We start from the raw sequence: 20021 nt of genomic DNA on the forward strand, positions 1-20021 counted from the left end.
TAAAAACAGATGACCAGTAACGATTAAATAATAATCCTTTGTAAAATAACAAGCTTCTTTTAAAAGGAAAATGATTTAAATAATTCTTAACAAATAAAATATAATTTGTTTCAAAGAATAGTATAAAGAATTTCGTATCTTATATAAGCTTTACTTGTAATTATATATAATCACTATAAATCCACTTTATATTATATGTAACCAATATATATAGATATTCACTCAATATTCATATTATTCAGTTATCACATATAACCAAAAAATGATATCCCTATGCATGTATACGCGCTTACTACAAAGGAAAAGGCATAAATCAAAATATTTTATCAAACGATACTCACCTAAATTCTATTAATAAATGATTTTGAGCCCATGCATATCTTTTTAATAAACAGTATGTTCGGTTGTCATAAAGGAGATGCAGCGATTATAAATTTTGAAACCTGAAAATCAAATAATTAATTAATATTTTGTAATAAATATCTACAGTAAAAATGTTAACAAATGCTCCGAAAGTGAGCCACATAAAATATTAATACGAAAATTTACAAAGAATCATCAATAACAAAAGGAAAGTTATAAAGTTAATATTCTACGTACATATAAGAATATAAAACAATAAATAAATGTACCAAGTCAAACAAAAATTAATACCCATGAATAATAATTGTTACTAAAACAATACGCTCTAAAAATCAGTAATAATAATTAGTAATAAAATAATTAACAATATATATATATTTTTTATATTCATGAGAAACAAAATTAATAAATTTTCCTTGAATAAATATTTTTCTAAATGTTATAATAAATCTTTACTGTACATTAATACCATTGGCCAAATATGTCTGTATAAAATTCTAATTATTACTGAATAACATTTAACTTTGACTATTTAATTACAAAATGTAATTGGCCAATAATCACCAAATAATAATCTTTTATAAAGTAACGAGCCTCTTTCAGAAATTAATGATTTAAACATTTCTTAATAAAATATAATTAATAAAATATAATTAATAAAATATAATATAATTAATAAATAAAATATAATTAATCAAGCAAGAATTTCCTTTAAAAATCCTAGATTATTTTAATTTTTGGTCCTCATTGAGTTCCCGTAAATATATATATATGTTCACTATCAGGAAGTAATTTTCCTCAGAGTCTTGATACCTGAAAAATATAATAAATGTATAAGAAAATCTACTATAGAAATTATTAAATAAACCATTCAAAATATAATACATACTTACACACTTTTTATGATCCTATATATATATATATTATTTAGCCTCTTCCTAATAACGTAAGACAGCTTGTTATAAATAAGTAGCAAGAATTCCAAGTCCCAGCAACTGAAAATAATAATCAAATAATATTTGGCCGTATGAAAAATTAACTTAACAAAAATATACTAAAAAATCAATCTATACAAAAATCTATTATCATTATAAAAGTTTGATTGATCAAAATTACTATATTAAAAAGGTTTAATATTTTATAAATGTATATAATTATATAGGAGTAAAAGAAATCAAATAGTAAAAGAAGTATAATAAATCAAATATTAATATATTAAATTTCAACAATAAATATATTAAATTAAATAATAATTACTAAACAATAACTAAATAATAAAGAAATGTCAAGAAATTATTATGAATAAAATTTTATACGTAACTCTTTGCTGCATGCAGAATAATAAGTCACCCTATAAACATAGCCTCCACTTGGTTGTCCACCGGGTGTCCCAATATTTTCATCACCTAACGAAAACGCTATACGGAAAAATAAAAATATATTTATTAATAAAATTCCTTAGAAATATATTTCAATAACAAACCACAAATATGCCTCCTCAAATATATAATTAACCGACTGCATCTATCGAAATTTATACACGAGACCTCAATAGGTAGTAGTACGTGAAAGTGAGAGAGACCGCACTATCGGGTGACTCGCGCGAGTGAGAGAGACAGCGCTATACGTAATACCATATGTAAAAATTAATAAGAATTAAACCGCGAAACAAGCTCGGACAGACTTGTCACCCTCATTATTAGTATAAATACATATGTAGTTATTAATAAAAATTTAAAAGATAATGCATCAAAATACTAAAGGTACATAATATTATACATGAATACATATATTATATATATATATATAATATATATTTTATAAATATATGATATAATTAAATAAAACCTTTAATTCATTAATTAACTTATCAAAATAATAAACTTACCAAATAAACTTCCGAAATAATTCGCACAGATTCCTCAAAATCCTTTCAATGCTGCATATTCTTATATGGTTTAAGCCTGTCTGTTGTCCGTGAATAATCCATTGGTCCATAACCCTTCCAACATATATATATATTATATATGCAACCTAGACAAATAAGAAAAATTCAAATAATAACACGTTTAAACTCTAAGCATAAGAACATAATAATTAATACATTATAAAAATCTCTTTTCATATACGTATATTCTATATAGTTATTCAAATAAAACTTCACTACATAATAATAAATTATATAAAATCTAATTTCTTATCCACCCATTATTGGCAAATAATACATATATTTTTCATTTTGACTATTAATTGCAAAATTTTATATACAATTAAAATATAATGAGTAAGCAATGATAACCAAATAATAAACCATTTTCATTATGTGAAAGCTCAACATTATATATATATATTTAATAAATGACCGAAAGTTGTCAAGTCAAGCACATTCAAAATAATATTAAAATATTTCAAAATATCCAAAACTTATCCGCAATTAGAGGTGCATAAAGTTAATAAGTCATGGCCAGACGATCATATGTGAGTATTTTAATCCGCTCCGACAATAGTCTAATAAACGTTCTATATTGTCGATTAAAATACAGCCAAGCTATAAATGATATGCACCCTCGAATATCTTCTGTATAGAATGTCGTTTTACAAAATATCTGAAAAATATAATAACTATATAAGACAAATATATTAAATTATTTAAATTATTAATAATTATAAATAATAAAGATTCTGATTTAATAAAACCAATAATGCAAAATAAAGCTCATAACTCTTTACTGTGTGCAGAATTATAAATCTATATAACTACTAAATAAATTTTGTTATAACAAAACTTTACACATATATAACACACATGAAATATAAAGTTTAAATAATAATAATACAAGGTAATAAATATACATATTAATAATAATAATGAATGTATGGTCTTATAAAATTCATTATGCATAATTTTATTATTGAAACGAATAATAAGTCTCCTTATAAGAGCACAAGGCTAAGTCCAGCGTACCGCGTTATCTCCCCTATTACTTTGTTATCTCCCCTAATGTTTTCGACGTCCGTGCCGAGTCTTAATGCGAAAGGGACTCGCGAATATATAATGTATGAATATTATAAGGAGCGCTTTCTTATTGCAAGAGTAATAAGTTATTACGAAATTATAAATTATAAAAGAATATATATATATATTATATGTTAAATTAATCCATATCATTAACTAACAAAGATCCAACAGTAATGCAATTTTTTAGCAAACTTTCAAGCCTTCAAAAGAAAAATAACAATATGTATAATACATATTTAATTAATAAAATAATGAAGATAAAATTTTTAACAATTACATTTATTAACTTTTACAAACAATATATATAAGTATATATATATATATATATATATATATATATATTCTATACAATTAACAAGTAAAGAATATATGAATAAATTATAACGAATGAAATTATTAAATCGATTTATAAAGCGTTATAAATTCACTCACCAAAAGATAAGCGACCCTCCGAGCTTCATCCGGTGCAGCTGCACATGAGCTCACTCAGCGATAAGATAAGGCCTGGCGCGACTGCCTGGCGCGACAGCCTGGCACGGCGAACACCTGCATCCGGTGATAAAAAAGCTCGCCACATCCTTTGTTCCAAGAGCTGAATAATAAAAAGAATAATTAATACACTTTTATATTATAATGTAACACAATTATTATTAACAACTATCTAGACCATGCACCTATATGCACATACATATATACATATATCATATAATTATTATATAGCAAATTGTAATTATAATGGTTTATAACACCAGAATTTGTTTATAACATTGTTAACTAGAACTATATAATTAATATAAAGAAAGTTAAAAATCAATTCTAAACGGAACATGCTAGAACGATCATTCACACTTCTATTGAAAGAGGTTGAGATTCTATATTAAAAAATATATGCATGCAAATTATTAAAATTCTGGTGACTAAAAACCTATTGTAAAAGCCTTACCTTTGTAAAATGAATTAACGAGCTCGATGCATGGACAATACTGACAGCTCCGTCGTCCCCACTATCCCCACGCAAGAGCGCGGCCACCACGTCATAGCACGCTCGAAGAAGAAGGACAGCTATAGCGGCAAGCGGCGGTCGAGCCGCCTACGCCCGGGAGCGCCGCATTCTCCTACCACTGCGGATAGCCGGCACGGAGTAGGGACCAGAGGGTACCTCAGGGAGCGCAGCTCAGTCTTCCGGGCATTTGACCCGACGCTCTTGAGACAACATCACCTGGCATTTGACCTGGAGCTCTCGAGAAGAAAACAACTAAAGCGATCACGAGCGTATTATAGAACATTTTCGAGTCGAAAAAGAACTTAGTCGCAGGATATTTTTCCGGACTAAGAACTTAGTCTAGAGAGCAGTCGAATATTATAGTATACTTTAAGAAAATAAAGTGTCTTTGAACCATCACTTGGGTCTTCTGCCAATCATTTGTCACCAGTTCCTCCGACTCTCCTACAGGGACATCGCCGAGGCAGACCGTCCTCCACGGAGATTCATCGCATATCCTGACAGCAGTACTTTTGGGTAAGTACTCGTTTTAATTATTCAATATTTTCTTTTTCATCTCTCGTGATCTGCAACCATCAACCGAATATTATTATTATTATTTTTGCATGACATATTGAAGAATTTTATTATACATAATAGTCAACAACTTACCTTCATACAATTCCAACGTCTTCTCCTTCCGATAACACGAGTACGTTGATTGCCTTTGAACGTTAAACGCTCAGTCTGTCTTTGGTTTTATCCACAAGAGTGAATTGTCGCTTTCGACTTGTCAATCGATGTGCATTGGGTAGCCTACCCTACCCCTCTGCCGTTTCCGCGAAGAATTTTCTTTAGAGGAATTTTCTTTACGGACTCTGTGCCGCTGTGACGTGACGTCTTGCACATCGAAACTCGTCGTAGAGCATGGGACGCACTCTTTAAGGACCGACTGACACATAGTATGATAACTCTGGTTTAGTATCATATATTAGAAGAATTATTTAATAATAATAAAACTAAACCAGTAGGTACGGTATCCATCTTATATTCAAACATTCCTACGCCCCCTTCCTTACCACGTCACTGCATGTGAGGTAATTAACTAATAATTTTCTCTTATAATAAATGAGGAGTCGCGATTTCAGAATCTGTCCTGTCTCTTTCTCTAAACCGGTTACGAAACTTTAGATTTACGCGGTACATTCTTCTTTGACAGGTGACCCCTCGAAATTTCCATCGTAAGTATTAGATGCCGCGAAATAATTTCAAATTATCCTTTCAATAAAACAAATTTTAAAACTTAAATTATTTCAATAATAGATGGTAAACGCATTACGCATCGATCCAGTTCTCCGTCGCGAGATCCCCTTCCATCGGGCGGGTATAAGGCGTCGCGAGTATTTCCGACAGCGTCTGTTGAGAGACCGACGTACTGTTCCTTACCATTTATACATAGACCGAGATGAAATTCCGAGCGAGATAATTCGGGCAGTCAATGATCGTGAAAACACCCCACACGACCTTTCATTTGCCCCTTTGCCCTCCGAACTAAACCCCGAGAACAGCAGACAACCCCAAGCGATACCGGCTGGAGAAGAACCGGAAGAAGAACAGGAATCATCAGATAGTTGCTCTGTCAGCTCAACAGCTTCCACGATTGTCCTCGACCCGGATGACCTTACTGCTGGAATACCACGGGGATTACTCCGAGCTTGGGAGGCCAACGCCGAAATAAGACGGGACAGGCAGGTCCAAACGTCTCCCCGTCGCCCCGATAGCCCGGCCTCATTTTCAGATTATTCAACCCCAGATTATTCCCCGGTTAGACCCGGAGAATTCGGGTTTGACCCCGTGGATATCTCCCCAGCAGAAGAAGGCTTGGTGGACCAAGCGGTTAATCATTTTTTGGATTATCTGAACAGCGAAGAATTCTTAGATACAGTCGATGACATATATCATACATAATTTGATTTCGCTAAAACTACCTTACAAACTAAGGTAGAAGAACGAGGAAGGATAAAATAAATAAAAGGAAAAAATAGAAATTTATAACATAATAAATCTACATATTTATTTGTCAACCCTAAAATACCTCCGAAAAGAAGCGTCCTATAGATCCTAATCTCTCGGCGTCCCAGGGTATAGCCGGCGTGGCAGGTTGCCCTGAAAAACAAAATAGAGAGATATAATATTGTTCGTCCCTGCACGGTGCGCCCTGCAGAATCGTTGAATAAACGATCGAATAGGACGTAACAACTTAGAAACTAGAAACGATCTAGTAAATCGCATAGAATCACTATAAGAGTCTTAACATTAATATTAACGCATGCATAATGCTTACCTCCATTTGAAGGAGTCTTTATTATATACACTCATATATACCATTTTAGAGGAAAAAACGCATCAGTCGTATATAATTGTTTAACAAATACATATTAATTACTTTGGTGGCAGCGTACATATTTAAAATAATATAATTAACCATTTAGAGTATATACGTGTATGACTCGGGAAAAATAGAATAATAGTAATAAAAAATTAATATATATATATATATATTAATACAAATAAAATATTTAGGTGGCAGCTAATTTAAAGAGATAATCCCACCACGATAAAAAAAAAAATAATAATATATATATATCCCACCGCAAATACATAGATACATATAAAACTAAATAACTTTAGTGGGAAATCTAACGCGTAAGGAAAAATGATAAAATTTTAGTGGCAGCGGTTATGTTAAAATAATAATCCTACCGCAAATGAATACACATATATATTCCATATACTCTAGCAGTAATCATAAGTACTAGTTATTACTCATGTAATCATATAATTTTAAGAATACATATATACATATATCTTATGCCAGGGATCATTATTTCAGACATAATGACGTCCCTTATCCTAATAATCTTGCTAAGTGAAGCATCCGCTTTAATTGGATTCGACTGCGGAGGACAAAACCTCAACGTCACTACAGTCTCTCTTCTTGACGTTGGCGAATGTGACTTAAAAATTCGAAAGCCAAATACATCTAGTGTCCATATCCAATTGTTACAACTATCTGACTACAGTCATACTGAAGTTATTCAATGCAAGATCGAAATTTCAAGAACTATTTTCCATTGCGGAATGCACTCACACATCTCAGCCGTTCACAACGGAAAAGCCGACTATGTCCATGAAACCGGACATTCCCAGTGCTTGCGTATGTTTCAAGACGGAAGTATAACACTCGCCGAATACGTTTTAATCCTTGGGATCAAGGTTAATCAAACGACGTACCGAAGTGTCACCCTTAGGGGACGATTGCAAGTCGACGGATATTGTAAAGGAGCACAATATTCCGATCCATATGGAACCTGGGACAATGTAGTTGTCCAAGCCGCTGTAAAAATTACTTTGAAATCAGCCTACGTACCAGTGCAAATAAATACTGGAAAAATTAAATTAAGATCAGGAACGGTATGCAATCTTGCTGCCGGCTCTTGTCTAGACGCCGACGATGGATATACTTACTGGAAACCCGTACCTACGGATACATGTAATTTTCAACGATACGATGTCCTTTATGAAGGACCAGCAAACAAGATCTTCGAAGACAGCTCTCACTCCGATTCCCCAGTAATATACAGCCTAGTAACTCAAGAAATTACCTTTGCTCTTATGAAGACTAAGGAACTTCCCCTGTGTGGATACACACTGCTATGCACGGAACATCCGAAATTATTCATCCTAGAAGTAAAGCCAGGAAATACGTTCGCGAAACAAGGAACCATCGCCGTTAATAATTTAGACATCTTTACATATATGAATTCCAAATTCGTATACATCGAAAAACACGTCAAACAGCAAATGACATCCCTATATAATAACGTCATTTCTCAAAAATGCGAACTAGAAAGACAAGTAATAACAAATGCTTTATCTTTCGCCGCTCTCCAACCAGATGAATTCGCCTACCGGCTGATGAAAGGCCCTGGATACATGGCCGTCACTGCAGGAGAAGCCGTCCACATAGTTAAATGTATTCCTGTGGAAGCAATGGCAAGAAGAACTGAAAAATGCTATACCGAACTCCCTGTTACTATAAGAAATAATACTTTCTTCCTAACACCTAAATCTAGAATTATCACGGAGCTCGGAAATGAACGAGAGTGCAGCATGGAACTACCCACCTTATACCGTATAGAGGATACCTGGATACAGCTTACACCTACGATTCAAGTCCGACAAGTAACGCCTGAACAATTTAAGCCTATGGCCTCTTTAACATGGAAGTATCTCACTCCCGGACCACTAGCCGTGAGTGGAATCTACTCCGAAGTCGATCTAAAAAAGTTAAGAGACCACATTATGTTTCCTGCCGAGAAACCAGCATTATTGAACACTGTAGCTCGAGGACTAACGGGCCGCAGCGTCAATACTGACGGAATATCAGTGTATAATTTACTTAATGAAGATTCTTTAAACAAAATAGTCGAGAGCACCGCCTCTCGAATCTGGAGAGGATTCGTTAACTTCGGATCTGCGACCGCTGGACTCGTTGGAATATTCATGATCATTCGTATAATCAAATTATTAATCGATACTATAATCCATGGTTATGCCTTGCATACAGTGTATGGTTGCAGCCTACATCTATTAGGAGCCGTATGGAGCTCCCTCGCAAATCTGCTGCTCCATCTGGCGAAGGAACCCCCTTCCCGGAAATCAAAGTAAACTAACGGACACCAATCGGACAACGACGGAACTAATGTCACAATCAATCCCACCACGGAAGCAAACGCACCTCCAGAAATAATCACACAGCAACCTCGACCAGTTAAACCGCCGAGGACATCAAAAGCTGGCAACGCAGAAAACGCCGAAGAGGTGAATATTCAAAATCCTTACACTAACCTAAAGAATCGCTTGAACACAATAGATGAGAATATCTAACTCCCTCAAACAAAATCCTCTGAAAACTATCGGATTTTGTCTTCATTAGGGGGGAGGTGTTACGTCCCGCAACAAAATTTTTATTTTTATTTAAACACGCAAAAATTGCCTCTATAATATTTAAACTGTAATTCTACCGACGAACATATAAATCTTAATCCCACCGAGTAACATATTATTGTTAATATAAATTAATATTGTTAATTAAAATTCCATCACGCCATTTATTGTCACCAATATTTCTTATTATAAAATCTCACCGCGCAATGTAATATCACCAATACTTATAGTACATCAATATCATTACGCCGCGCGATCTAATATTGTCAATATCTCCGAAAATAATCTTTCTTTGTTAAGAAGCTAGCTATACATAACATAACCTCACTTAGGAATGATAGAAATAATTTTAAGTATTTGCCCACATATAGTATCATCCGCATAAAAATTACCTACTTTACCGACAATAGGCAAAATCACCCACACAAAAGTTACCGACAGTCGATAAAATAAATTCCTACTTTACCGACAGAGTAAAAGTTACCGACAGAAAAATAACCGACGGTCGATAAGGAAGTTCTCTACCTTACCGACAGAGTAAAAGTTACCGACAGAAAAATTACCGACGGTCGATAAGGAAGTTCTCTACCTTACCGACAGAGTAAAAGTTACCGACAGAAAAATTACCGACGGAAGGTAAAATAAATTCCTACCTTACCGACAGAGCAAAAGTTACCGACAGAAAAATTACCGACCCATGATAACACAGTTACCGAAGTTACCGACTGAGGATAAAGTCATTTCCTACCTTACCGACAGTGAATACTGTCCGTACCCACATTACCGACAGAGGGCAGCGCCATCTCTGGTGTAGCGATGATACTAACTTTACCGACATATAAGAGAATACCTCTTTCATTAATATGTAATCCTGATACACAAGAAATTTTACAAATCAAAAACCAAAAGACTTTATATACATATATATATATTTTTGAACACGTCTCAGCACCGACTACACGTATATCTAATTATTTCGGGGCCTAAATTATATCAAAAATCATTGATTCCAGATTAACTCGAAAAATACTATAAATAAAAATCTTATGACAATTTTCCCTTAAGGAGCATAAAAAGTCAGACCGACACATGTATACATAATTATGAAAACTCCAATACTACTAATTTTATAAACGAAGTTTTAAAATATAATTTTCCGTATGCGATATTATGAGTCATCATCACATTCCAAACTAAGACTATGGAATATTCCGCTCGAATATTATTGCACAACATTACGCAACATGATGAAATAATTAATTATCATTAAGTAACAAATGAATTTATTGTTATTAAGCGTATGCAATAACCTCCATTTATATATTAATCCACAAAAAATCCGTTCAAGAGAACATTGCGCAACATAACGAAATAATTAACTTATTGTTAAACATTAATATTAAGTACATGCAATAATTTTTATTCAAGAACCTAATAGATATAAATATTAAAAATAAAAGCAAAGAATAAAAATTGTTGCACCATTTACTGAAATAATTTATAGTCTTTATATACTTATATCCCACCGCATAATCATAAATACTTATGTTAAAATAATTGTAATTATAATAATTATGATGTCAGAATTTATTAACAATATTTAAAGGCATTTTCCATAATAATACATAGAGACAAAAATGAACTTTCGAACGGAGCATGCTAGAAACTCCGTTGACATTTCTACAGCTAGAGCTTAAAAAACTACATTAGAAAATATATGCATATAAACTGCAAAGAAATTCTGATGGTCTAATAATTATTATAAAACTTATGTGTCAAAATACAATGCAACCAGTATAGCCGATTCTATACTGACCGCTCCGTCACCCCCACTACAATTCTGAGGAGTCCCACCATCTACAAATTAAACTACGCCCAAACTACGCCCAATTCCTGCGGCAACGCCCAGCAGCGCGCGCATCTTCCCCACGCTCGTGCCAGCGGCGCGCGCAACCAGCCCGGAGAAGGGAACCAATGAGCGACCGCGCCGCCCACGCCGAGGCGCGCGCATCTTCCGAGGCGCGCGCATCCGTCACGTCAGCGGGAGCCAATCCCAAATCATTGCGCAACAATCACGTCAGAGAAAACCAATCACCCGTTGACAACGCGGCACATCCCTTGAGGCGGACGCATCTTTCGAGGCGCGCGCAGCCAGAAGCAGAGGAGGGAACCAATCACTGCTCGACTCCCTCCACGGAGAAGCGCATCTCCTACTATTGGGACCGTGTGCAAAACTGGGACTGACGACTATATAAACCCGTGCGGAGCGGTCCTCCTCGCATTTTGCCCAACGTTTTCAACAGTTAATAACTGGCATTTGGCCCAACGATCTTCAACATTCAACTACCTCCGGCATTTGGCCCAACGATATTTACAGTGATAACTTGGCACTTTGCCCAACGATCTTCACAGTTAATACTTATATCTCCGAGATTTTGTACGTGTATTCAGTTAATAAATTCAGTGACTATTGAACATTGAGTTTCTCAATCGAACTCCTGGACTGCAACCTCCATCCCGAACTGTCACCGAGGTAGACGGTATCCAGCGGAAGGAAGCAGCATCCACTCATCAGCCTAGTGAAGGGAAGCAGCCTTCACACACTAGGACATTTCAGACACTGGTAAATATCCGGCCACTTGTCATTAATCTAACCTTTAATTTCTACTAACAACTAAACTCAGTGAATCAGTGCGCGACAATTCGGGAACCTTACCTTTGATTACCCGTATTCCTTAATCCAGTTATTCAACTTAGTAAATATCATTTCCAATTGGAAAATTTATCTGGGACTTATCTCTTTGATAAGACGACGCGATAGACAGTGAGCGAGTGCGAAACTGCAGCGGCAGGTCGAACCCAAGTCTGGCTCGGTGGAAAAATAATTATCTTGAGGAATTTATTCCCATGATAGAGGTTGTTTCTCAACCTAGAGCTGGTGAGGCAATAGAAAAAATAAGCGGCCTCCTGTCAATCGACGTTTGAGTAGGCGAAAATACAGTTTTCGATTAATAGGCAATTATCTTGAGGGATTTATCCCAATGATAGAAGTTGACCTTTTGATCTTGGATTGAATTTAGCCTTAACTTCAAAATACGAGATACATCCCAGGATTTAGAGACAATACACTGGCTTAGTTTATAACAATTTGAATTATTATCACTACTTGCAATTATAACCTAACCTTACGAGGTTAATACTAAGCCAGCCGTATGATAGGTGGATACCTTGTCAGCATATCCAAACTCCTGATTTTTCCTCGAATCCCCTTTCGATTTTCAGAGGATCAAAATAAAATAAGAATTTATTTGAAACCAAGATAACACATTAACATTTCAAACAAATAAATTCTCGATAATCCTAATTTACCATCAGTTGGTAATTTTTCCAATAGTCGTCAATCAAAACTTACCATCGGTCGATAACTTACCATCAGTCGATAACTTACCATCGGTCGATAACTTACCATCGGTCGGTAAAACAGAAAGTGACGCTAACCATCGGTCGGTAAAACAGAAATCTAACTTACCATCGGTCGGTAAAACAGAAAGTGCCGCTAACCATCGGTCGGTAAAACAGAAATCTACATTACCGACGGTCGGTAATTTTCGGGAGTCAACGTTACCAACAATAAAATTTTTTATACTAATCTTTCTATTTCTGCCGGTCTATACTTCTATCAACTTTGGGGACATCTATCTGACTATACTCGGGATAACAATTATAAATTGAACATTCATATGGAATTCCTTTTTTCTTTTTTTTATTAACAGGTATCGGGTATTCTTAAATTCAACTTTACGCAAAAGTAAGTGACTTCAAAATCACCAAAGTCTTAAATACTAAATAGACAGGTTTATAATTGGTTAATTAAACGACAGATGGTCCGAGTGAGACAAGGTAACTTCAATACCCGTCGAAATATTCTACGCCGTGTGAGACGAAATAGGCAAACGCGACGTACCTTCTTCCCTATCATCACTCTTGAGAATGAAATCATTGCACCAGTTCCCGAGATCATCGACTTAGAACCTCAGTCACCTATCCCCATAATCACTATTGAGGAAGAAAGCCACGAAATTATCCCAGTCCCACATAATCAATATTCTCCCTCCAATCTAGTAGAAAGAATTACTGAAGATAGAAGCAACTGTTCAACCATCTCGCTAAACTCCGACCAGGCATCCATCCCCGGACCTTCAGTGGATTGGAGTCAGAGTCCAGAGACTGCTTCCATCTCGGGGACATTCCAACATCTTGACACCGTACCCCTATACAACTACTATCCCGAGGAAAACAGCCTATATAGTCCTCCTAGCTATTCCCCCGTGGCATATGAAGACCCAGACCCCTTTGAGCCCTTAGAGATTTCCCTAGCTTCCCCAGAAAGACCCATCTCAACCATAAACATCGAATATTCTTACTTTCTACCAGAATTGTACGGTTACCCGAGGGAGGAATAAAAGGATATTCAAATTTGTAAAATAAAATATATATATATACTTTGAACAAAACAAAATAAACTTATAAAATTTAGTATGAATGTTTATTCACTCTCCACCTAGAATCCTCTCTAAGCACAATAGACCTTCAATCTCTCGGCGTCCCAGGGTATAGCCGGCCTAGCAGGTTGCCCTAAAACAAATTGAGAGATTAATTGCGTCCAACTGGGAAAGTAAGACTTCCAGACCGGTCCTGAGGAACTGGGGACGTAACAGAAAACATTAATTTTTGGTGGCAGCGGTGGGATCTGCCGAAGGATCTGTGCTTTTGAGAGATTCAGTGGATAAGAATAAACAATTTTCAACTTAATCATGCAAACCCGCTCAAGCTCTGCAAGCTCCGTAACCACAGGAGCTACGAAAAAACAATATAGCCCAGAAGAAATTGAAATCATAATGAAGAAGATGCACGAGAAGGAACAATTATTAAAAGAACAGTCAGAGGATCTACAAGTTAAACAAGAGCGTCTTAGAAGAGCTCAAGAAGAATTAGAAAAAAGAGAATTTACCGAAGACTCCACAGGCATGGAACAATTAATATCATCGATGCATAAGATAGCTGATCAAATTGAAAGAATTAATTCAAGGATTACAAACTTGGAAAATTCCACTCAAGGCACAAGGCATGATAGGCCCGAAACACAAACGACTCCGCAACTATCTCCGCATAAATTTGATGTGATGGATCAACCATCCCCCATACGACTTAAAGATGCTATCGACACGATTCCTAAATTCGATGGACATAAAATGTCCGTTTTTCATTTTAGTAAAATCTGCGAACGTGCTCTTGAATTAATACCGCAGTATCATGAATATTTCTTAGTCCAATTAATAATGAATAAATTACAAGGACACGCTTACTCCGCAGTAGAAGGATCTGAATACCATACTGTTTTTGAATTAACACAAAGATTGAAGCTTATATTTGGACCGAATAAATCGGTAGACCAATATAGAGGAGAATTGGCAAATGTATACATGAAGCACAACGAAGATATTTTCGATTATATTGGAAGAGTACAAGAATTACGTGCTGCAATCGTCGATGGAGAAACAGACTATACTGGACATATAGATGAGAGATTAAAAGATGCAATCGAGATAACTACATTACACAGTTTCATTAACGGACTTCCATCTGATCTGCTAGTAAGAGTCAAGTTGGAACATCCGCATACTCTCAAAGATGGAATAAGCACTGCCATCCAATTATCAAAAACTATAGAAGCAGAGAACATACGGAAACGAACCGTATTCCGTCCGAATTTCCAACCACGTGCAGATCGACCTAATAATTACAACAACACTTCTCGCCAATTTCCTGTAGCTAACAACACTAATAATCAATCTAAACCGGGTAATGGGAATACAACTACATTACCACCAGCTCTTCCGACATTCTCAAGACCAGCAATACCCGCTGGACAATCTCCGCAGAATTATCAAACAAAGATTTGCCGCTATTGTAAAACTCCAGGCCACCTGATACAAGAATGCCGAAAATTAGCCTGGAGACGAGCTCAAGAAAGAATACAGCAACCAGTAAATTCGGGAAACGCTCAAGGCGTTCCGATAAATCCCGGCGTCCGTCGGAACGATCAGCAACAAGGGCGCCCGACTTATATCGTACAAGGAAAACCAAGCGCCACAGTCCCTCCGGAAGCAACAGTGCAAGCCTCCGGATCTGCCAATTGAATAGCAATCAGCATCCTACGGATTTACCTACGATTACATTAGCTTCTCCAGACTTGGCAAAAGAATGCAGATTTATGATTGATTCAGGATCCGGTTTAAACCTTATTAAGGAAGGATGCCTGAAACCATACGTTAATCTTGATACAACCAATCCCCTCTGCTTGCAAGGGATTGCCTCTGAAACCGTCGTCACTTTAGGCGTCATTTTTATGACAATACTCGGCAGAACGTCCGAATTCTACGTAATCTCTGACTCAATCGCATTCCCACAGGATGGGATCTTAGGCAACAAGTTCCTGAGGGAACGAGCCGTTACTATAGATTACAAAAATAATTTTATTCAACACGAGGATGAAAGAATTCCTTTTCTAAACTCAAATTCTATACTTCTTAAAGGAAGGAGCGTTACCCCTTGTTCTTTTCCAATCTCAAGTCACCAACAAGTCGGTTATGTGCCACGTCATACTCTAGCCGAAGGCATCTATTATGGGCAAGCAATCGTTACTAATAATAACGGGAAGGCATACATGCCTATCTTTAACACTTCCGAGGAAGAATTCATTTTCAATATCCCCGTTATTCAACTACAAGATTTTGACGTCTGTGAGCCAGACGTATCAGCTACTAACTCCGTTGGATTAGAAGAAACCCGAGGGAAATTCTCTAATGCCATCGACAATCCGATTTATTTTAATCAAGCATTGCCCCAATCTACTGAAAGAGCTACTGACGTTATAAACCTTCTTCGACTAGAACATCTGAACTCCGAGGAGTCAGCAAACATACAGTCTCTAGTATACAAGCACGCCGATAGATTTCATATTACTGGTGAACATCTTCAAGCTACTAATGCCGCGCAACACTATGTCCCTACTATTAATGAAGTACCAGTCCACACAAAACAATACAGGTTTCCCCCTGTACATAAAGAAGAGATCGATAAACAAGTAACCGAATTATTATCTTCAGATTTAATCGAAGCATCAACCTCACCTTATAACTCTCCACTTTGGATTGTTCCTAAAAAACCAGACTCTCTAGGAAACAAACGATGGCGAATGGTCATCGACTACCGTAATCTTAATGAAAAAACCATAGGAGACGCTTATCCTTTGCCGAACATAACAGATATACTCGATCAACTCGGGTCCGCTAAATATTTCTCTGTATTAGACTTAGCGTCAGGATTTCATCAGATTCCTATGTCATCAAAAGATGCTCATAAGACTGCTTTTTCCACACCTTATGGACACTACCAGTTTAAAAGAATGCCGTTTGGATTAAAGAACGCACCCGCAACATTTCAAAGATTGATGGATAACGTGCTCTCTGGCTTGGAAGGAAACGAATTATTCGTTTACATGGATGATATCGTTATATATGCAAGATCTCTAAAGGAACACGAAGTCAAATTCGAAAGATTAATGGAAAGATTGAGAACAGCAAACTTAAAGCTGCAACCTGATAAATGCGAATTCCTACGACAAGAAGTCATGTATTTAGGACATATAATCGGAGCTGACGGAGTCAGACCCGATCCTGCAAAAGTAAACGCCATTATGAAATTTCCTACGCCAAGAAATCCCAAAAACATTAAGCAGTTCTTAGGATTAGCTGGATATTATCGAAGATTCATACCGAATTTTTCTAAGACCGCTAAGCCATTAACAGATCTTTTGAAAAAGAATAAGAAATTTGAATGGAAAGAAAATCAAGCAGAAGCATTTAATAAATTACAGCATTCATTATGTTCCAAACCTATATTGCAATATCCGGATTTTAATCAACCTTTTATATTAACCACCGACGCTTCTGGATATGCCGTCGGAGGCGTACTTAGTCAAGGTGAAATTGGAAAAGATTTACCCATAGCTTATACTTCACGCGTTTTGAATACAGCAGAACAAAATTATTCTACGATTGAAAAAGAATGCCTTGCAATTATTTACTGTGTAAACCACTTTCGACCATATTTATATGGCAGAACTTTTACAATTATCACGGATCACAAGCCTTTAGTGTGGCTACATTCCATTAAGGACCCTTCTTCGCGATTATGGAAATGGCGGATGAAACTATCCGAATACCAATACGAAATAAAATATAAAAAAGGAACTTTAAATAATAACGCCGACGCTTTATCTAGAAATCCTGCTGTCAACATAGCCGTACCTTTATTCATTATTGACGAATATTCTTCCGATGAATCTATTTTCTCGCCTCAACCTCCAGACATCTCTGGAAAACAGAAATTAAATCAAACGAATAAAAGAATCATTCAAGCTACAAGAACCTCCACCCCCATACAGCAGCAAGAATTGGAAAACTCCAATATCGACTCTGAAGATCACGACGACAGTCAAGTTATCATCGAAGAAGTAACAGACTCCGACGAAAGTACTGAGTCCGATTATACTGAAATAATAGATTCGAATATTATACCTCATCAACCGAAACCTCCAGAGCCTCCGCCATGGAGCCAAGCTCAAATACGAGAAGTACGAGAAAGCCTATTAAAGCAAAAGGATAACCATGTAATATTTCTTTACCAAGATGGTACTCCTTACGATAATGGAGCCAAACAATATCAAGAAGCCAACTTGCTTCCTAATTACGAAGAATTAACATTCGAAAGAGCCAGAATCCGTACAGTAGAATCCAACACGCTTATCGCTCTCCCTATAAAATTAAACAATCGTATTTTAATAGAAGCTCAAAATCTTAAAAACTGTTTGAAATCTTTAGTAGACGTCATTACCGAACTCGACCTATCATCTCTCAGTCTTAGCAAAACCGACCGTTTCGACGATTTGCCATGGTCTTATATAATTAACCAGTTTAAAAAACATCTCCAAGAATTACCTGTCAAAATTACCATATGCCTAAATCTTATACAGACTCCTGAAATAGAGCAACGGCTCTCCCTAATTTTAGAAAACCATGCCTCTGCGCATGGCGGACATAAAGGAGTGACAAAAACATATAACCGCCTCCGTTCTCGATATTGTTGGAAGACAATGAAGAAAGATATTCAAGATTTCATAAGGACTTGCCGTGAATGTCAATTAAAGAAATTAACTAGAGTTAAAACAAAGCAACCAATGGTTATTACTGATACGCCTGGAATGGCTTTCGACAAGGTTTCATTAGATATTATGGGACCTCTGCCCATCACGGATAACAATCATCAATACATATTAACTATGCAAGATTTACTAACGAAATATTCCGTGGCATCACCTCTACAAGAAGCCACATCTTTAACAATAGCTGACGCTTTTACCAAGGAATTTATTTGCATATACGGAGCCCCTCGTGCCATATTAACGGACCAGGGAACTAACTTTTTATCAGCTCTAATGAGACAACTAACGAAGAAGTTTGGCATACAACATTTTAAGACCACAGCTTATCACCCTCAGTCAAATGGATCACTAGAACGCTCACATCATGTACTAACAGAGTACCTAAAGACACAAATAAATAGAGAAATAAATTGGGACGAATATATTAAACTCGCAATGTTTTCATACAACACTAGCGTACACGAAGGAACTAGATATTCACCCTACGAATTGGTTTTCGGGCGAATAGCTCGACTACCCTCTGCACATCCTATCATCGAAGAAAATACTGAACCTACTTACCATGAATATATCACAAATCTCTTTAACAAAATAAGAGATCTGCAAGCTCAAGCTCATTCAAATCTAGTACAAGCTAAAGAGAGAAGCAAGAGATATTATGATCGAAATATAAACCCTCGAGCTCTTGAACAAGGAACGTTAGTTTATTTATTAAAAGAACCGCGTAAAGGAAAATTCGCCGACCAGTATACGGGTCCCCATGAGGTACTTGAATTATTACCTCCCAGCAACGTCAAACTCAAAATCGGAAATCAAACTCGAATTGTCCACGTCGACAAAGTGAAGCTCGCACATTCTAAACCCGGATGAAACATTAATGTTAATTTCTCTTTTTATTTCAGATGCTTTGGCACCGACAGCCGATTCGGCCGCAGCCAAATACCCAGCAGGTACATCGAATCAGGGATTCATTCCTATTCGCTCATTGCACTCATGTCCACGGGGCAATCTGCCTCGAGGATGACACTAATTTTTGTGACCGGTGTTACGATCAAACTCACACCGCGATAATCCGGGAAAATTACCAGAAAATTCATAGACATTTTTTCGTAAATAGTCATCTAGTTAAAGAAGAATACTGCATAACTTGCGGTATAGTGGTAATAGAAACTCAAGATATAATTAATTGCATTCCCTGTGTCGCAACAGCTACTAAATTACTACAAACACTAGAAGAGACTTCGACTCATACCGATTATACATACCCCATAGTCGTAAATGTCTACGACAGAACCCCTGCGCTATAGGACATATCGAAAGAATGTCCGGTGTCTTTTGTTGCGCGATAACTCAAGGATACC

Source organism: Camponotus vicinus, unplaced genomic scaffold, assembly GCF_025532165.1.
Source record: "Camponotus vicinus isolate PSW18456_S1 unplaced genomic scaffold, iyCamVici1.0 SCAF_10, whole genome shotgun sequence".
In the NCBI taxonomy this organism is placed as follows: Eukaryota; Metazoa; Arthropoda; class Insecta; order Hymenoptera; family Formicidae; genus Camponotus; species Camponotus vicinus.